The following is a 6,046-nucleotide window of genomic DNA, read 5'->3' on the forward strand; positions in this document are numbered from 1 at the left end:
ACTCTTAATGTATACCCTATTTGCACTCAGCACGCATTCTAGCTACACCATGGTCTGACCAAGAACCACTAGTGGTTCCCTCAAATGAGCTAGGCACAAAAATCCCTCGCTTGATACTCGCACAACTATAAAAAAAATTACTTAACAGAATATTTTTGATTTAATGATCCTCAGGACCAGCAACTAATTGGGATGTTCATAAGGCACACATTAAAGGCACCTTAGCCACTAAACTTAAAAAACAAGCATTACACCTAATAAAACAAAAACAACAAAACTTCATACATCTATAAAAACAGCAAAAGCAAAATCCTTAGGAGGATTTAGGAATTTAAATAGAAGCTCTCTGGATGGAACTAAATTTATGCCTCATGACCAAAGCTGAAAAGACATTGGGGTGGGCTAGGCATAAACTTTTTACCTGGGGAGACAAACTGGGCTCCTTATTAGTTCATATACTTCATCTGAGAGGGTACTCCCACGCACTTCCCAAAATCAGACAAGCTAATGGGTGGCTGACACAAAACCCAAAATTAGTACTAGAGACTTTTTATGAGTTCTATGCAAATTATATGAAAAGCTGTTGTCAATGTCATTGGCCAGGTTGGAGTCCTTCTTTGCTAGGATTCCATACCTAAGTTGCGCAAATCACAGTGGAGGAAATTTTAGGAGCTATAAAGACTCCTAAAACTAATAGTGCTCCAGGGCCAGATGAACTGTCCAATAATTACTATAAGACGTTTGGAGAGATTTTAGCACCCCAAATGACATGCTTTTTTATTAATTTATGCAAGGGTAACGTGGTCCCAATCAAAGATAATAAAACGCTTTTAAGCATGATTCCTAAACCTGGTAAAGATAACACTGAAGTCTCCAACAACAGGCCTGTTTCCTTGATTAACTATGATTTAAAAATAATTATAATAATAATACAAAAATACTATCTCTGCGAATAGGATACTTCTTAAACCAATATATATAGGATTTCTTTACAATCACCAAGCTCCTGACCAGACCAGGAGAACCATTGACTTAATTTCTGCAATGCATGGAAAATAGGATGGAGGGGAAAAAAGGGAAGCCATGTTGCTGTTGCTGGAATTGCATAAGGCTTTCGATACCTTGTCCTGGGAGTACTTGATGGCCTTGTTGCAAAGAATGGGATTTGGCCTGGTTATTATTGAAGCTGTTAGCTTTCCTGCATTCTACATCTTCGGCAAGAATATCTATCAAGGGCTATTTTTCACTATTGGTGGATATTCGATGTGGGACCAGACAGGGCTTCCCTCTATCCCCTTTATTGTTCGCATTGGCTATTGGACCTTTGGCTACAGCCATAAGGCTCAATTTAGATATAAAAGGAATACAGTGTGACCCCACTGAACACAAATGCAGTTTATTTGCAGATGATGTTCTCACGTATAACACATGATATATCACCAGATATCTCTGCCTGTCTCTAACCTGTTTACAACACTATCACTCAGGCTTTAAAATGAACAGAAATAAATCAGAGACCCTCAACGTTTTGCTCCCCACAGTTCCAGTAGCCCAACTTCAACAAAATTATGAAGTTAAGTGGAATACCGAGACCATTACTTATTTAGGAAAACAGATTACGCCCTCATTACTAACACTTTACACTTCACAAATAGCAGTACTTTATTTGGAGGCCTTGTCATGCTCTACAATTCCAATAGAAGTTCTAATGTGGATACCAGGCAATAAAGACCTGCAATTCTCTGCTCCACTTTCTCTTACGCCTTCTCTATATGGGATGGGCAAAAAGGTAATTACAACCTACATTCTCAACACACCCCACTAACACCTTTATGGCAGAATTCCCCCCGGTTGTCAACAGGGACGTTCTATATGGTGGCGTAACAAAGGGTTTTATAGAATTGGTGATCTTTTCGGTGACAGGGCTATTATAAGTAGCTCTCATTTACAAGACAAATTCTCCCTCCCATCAACTGAAGTGTTTCAATATTATCAAAATAAATTGTTCATTTAAACTAAACTTAAAGGCTTATCCCCTCTTTATCTGAGCACTCCATTTGAAAAATCATGTCGCTCAATCAAAGAGGCTAAGGGGAGAATATCCACAGTATATGGTACACTTTTCCCTCAAGACAAAAAGCTTTTCTATATGACTCAATGGGATGTGGATTTAGAATTTGAATCGAGTGTTCAGGAATGGCAAGAGCTAGCCAATTCTATATTGACTGCTTCCCTAAACACATCCCTAATAGAGGCCAACTATAAAGTTATATTGAGGTGGTATATGATGCCTGTCTGGATCCATAAATTAAATTCAATTCCCTGTTAAATTGTTATTGTAAAACATCATTTGAAAAAACAATACATTTTTGGAAAATAAAAAAGTCCTTAGGTGAGTGAGAGGAAATATATACACCATAGTATATCTTAAGAGTCATTTCCCTGTACATGGCTAATGGGATGAACTGCCCATGCCCTAGAGAAGTCTGTCAGCTTCTGATTTTTTGGGGAAGTAGTCTGACCAACTAGCAAGCCTACTTTACGTTTGGCGTAATCTAAAGCTAGGTACACACTTGCAATAACTATCGTTAGAAAATGAACCACTAACAATTATGCACGGTTATTTTAAATGATCATATTGTCCATAATTCTGTACATGTGGTAACAATACGATCGTTCAAAAATTATCCACCAATAGTGTACACAGGCTAGATACGACCGTTTGAATAATGCAGGAAGTGACATGTAAAGGAGAAAGTGTATCACAGAACAATCCACGATCACTGAACGACCGTACACACAATAGATAGTGCACAATCGATGCTCAATCAGATACGCCGGGAAAGTCGTTTCCTCGTTCCTCGTTCGCTGGCATCCGTTGGTCAGTTACCCTGAGTTTTTTGTAGATCTCTGTAATGATCTTTTTTGGGGGATTGCACGTGAGAAGTATATCATCCAGGGTTTTTTTCCAATCATTAGCAGAAAGGGATTTTAACACAGTTAAAGTGTCATATTGCTTTTCATGAAGTTATATACTGTGGATCTCAAAAAGGGGTATTCTGCTGCTGCCTCTTCAAACTGGAGAGGACGTTTCATGTTCATATATTAAACCATACTGTGTCCAGATATTAATTGATACTGTCAGATCCAGTATGGTTATTAGGCTATGTCTGTTGATTTGGAATATTATCTGCATAAATATGGATGTTATATCCTCTGTCAATGCATACAGATATTCAATAAAAGAACGTTCATGCACAAATGATAGCTAGTCATTCAAACAGTTTAATTAAGAAAACAAGATGAAACATAAAGTACCTGTAAGGGACTTACCCGTCCTGCGAGCCCGCGGTGTCCCTGGGGATCCCAGCCACAGAGGGAGACGCCGCTGTAGCAGGCAGCATGGCCGAGGCTGCTGCTCTACTCGCAGCTTGCCTCTCTCTGCAGGCAGAGGGATCCGTCCTGGCCAAACTACTGTTCAGCCAGGCAGCATCCCTTGCATCCCTTCAGATGTGGTTACTGCATATTCTGCTCTCAGCACTCCTTTGCATGTGCAAAGTAGTGCACGTCCTAGGGGTGCTGTGGGAAGAGGTGCGCATGCTTCAATGCGTCCCTCTTGTACCCCCCGAGGGCGTGGCGCTCGGCTGCCTCGCCCCGGGGTGGGACACAGTTAGTTTGAATTCCCTGAGGCCAATCGGCCGCAGGGGATTCAGTTAGTCTCCTATCAGACGGCGCCAGGTGGCGCAAGGCCATTGGTCACTCTGGCCATTTAAGGAGAGCCTGTCCTGTACACCATTGCCCGCTATAAGCCTCTGTGAACTCAGTGTGCTTGGGTGTGTCATTGTGTTGGTTTAGTTTACCTGCTTTTGTCATCTCCTTAGTGACCTGGTCTGAAGTTGACTCTGCTTGTTACTGACCATTCTGCCTGCTGCCAGCCCTGACCTCGGATTGTTCTTGACCTGTCTTTGCCTTACCCATTTGTACTTTGCTTATTTGGACTTAACCCTTACTGTGCTTTATGACACTGAATAAAGCCTGATTCAAGGATATCTGGAGTTGGTTGTGGTTTGTGTGCCCAGGCGCATTACAGTATAGCGGGCCACTCACACCACCCAGCCCTAATGGAGGAAATCCAACGGGGCCTACAGGAGCTTGCATTAGAGGCTCCCACCGGTCACCCCTCAAAGGTTCGTGAGCGCCTCCTGGAAATGGCAGGTGAATTACGGTCGCTCCCAGGGCAAGACTTGGCTCCAAATGTATCCAGTCCAGCTGTGCCAGTTGAACCCCAGATTCCTTTACCGGAGAAATTTTCAGGAAACAGAAGACTTCCCCAACTTCTGGGACTCCTGTCTCCTGTATTTTCAGCTTCGCCCTATTGCCTCCGGCACAACACGTCAACGCATTGGAGTGGTCATCTCCCTCCTGAAAGGTGAGCCGCAGAGGTGGGCATTCAATTTACCCCCAGATGATCCTGCGTTCAGTTCAGTCACTGACTTTTTTGCTGTCATGGGGGTGATTTACGATGACCCGGACCTGACCCGGACAGCGGAAGTAAATTTAGAATACCTTGCTCAGGGGAGACGTCCCGTGGAGGAATATGCAGCAGAATTTCGGCGCTGGGCCACCTGTACCCGCTGGGGAGACGCAGCTCTACTCCATCGCTTCTGTCAAGGCCTAAGCGATCAAGTCAAAGACCTGCTGTTGGGTCTTCCTTCTCCATCCATCCTGGATCTTGCAATACAGAAGTCCATCTGTGTTGACCGGAGGATCCGGGAACGCCGCCTAGAAAGAGCCGTCCGAAGAGCCAGGAGTCATTCTCCCCCTCAGTTGAAATCTAGACCTCTGGTGAATACTTCCAACGCCAGACCACCTACAAAGCTTCCATCCTTTGTGCCTGACCTGGGGGAACCCATGGAAATTGGATCATCCAAACTCGCCCCTGCCGAGCGCAATCGGCGTTTGCAGGATGGACTTTGTCTTTACTGTAGCGATCCTGGTCATAGGGCAAGGACATGCCCTCGCAAAGGACCTGTAAGGTCCCAGTGTATCGGGGGTGCAGAAGGCACCTCCCCAGACCCGTTGGACTGGTCCACTCGCCGCATCCTGGTGCCGGCTTCCATATCCTGGGAGGGGAAGTCCCGTCAAGTCCTTGGCAGCCATTGATGGCACCACTCTTCAACAGGGTCTTACACCCTCTATTACCCCAAAAGTGCAACTAACCGTGGGGGCCTCCCATAAGGAAGAGATCCACCTTATTGTGATCAGGATGGTAAAACCCCCCCTGATTCTAGGCCTCCCTTGGTGGAAAACCCATAACCCTTTCATTAAATGGGAATCGGGTCAAATTATTCAGTGGGGAACCAAATGTCAGGCTAGATGCCTGACTCCAGTAATGCCAGTACGGGCCCTTGAGGTGCTTAAAAAACTGCCCGAGCCTTACCAGGAGTTTGCTGATGTTTTCTGCCCCCGATCAGCTGACAAACTCCCTCCTCATCGTCCCTATGATTGTCCTATTGAGTTACTCCCGGGTACCATGCCCCCTAGGGGTCATTTGTTCAATCTCACTGGACCAGAGATAAAGGCCCAGAAGGAATACATCCGGGATAACTTGGAGAAGGGCTTCATCTGGCCATCCTCCTCCCCTACGGGTGCTGGTTTCTTTTTTATGGAGAAGAAGGATGGCGGGTTGAGACCCTGTATTGATTACAGGGGCCTAAACAAGATCACTGTAAAGAATCGGTATCCTTTGCCCCTTATGGATGACCTGTTCCCTCAGGTCAATGGTGCCCGATTCTTCACCAAGCTAGACTTGAAGGGGGCTTACAACCTTGTCCGCGTTAGGAAGGGTGATGAATGGAAGACTGCCTTTAACACCAGGGATGGGCATTTTGAATACTTATAATGCCTTTTGGTCTGTGTAATGCCCCGGCAGTCTTCCAGGAATTTGTGAATGATGTATTCCGAGAATTTCTGGGTAAATTTGTGGTTGTCTATCTTGATGATATTCTGATTTATTCATCTGATCTTCTCCTCCACAGAGCACAAG

This window comes from Pyxicephalus adspersus, chromosome 12 (genome assembly GCF_032062135.1).
Source record: "Pyxicephalus adspersus chromosome 12, UCB_Pads_2.0, whole genome shotgun sequence".
Taxonomy (NCBI): domain Eukaryota; kingdom Metazoa; phylum Chordata; class Amphibia; order Anura; family Pyxicephalidae; genus Pyxicephalus; species Pyxicephalus adspersus.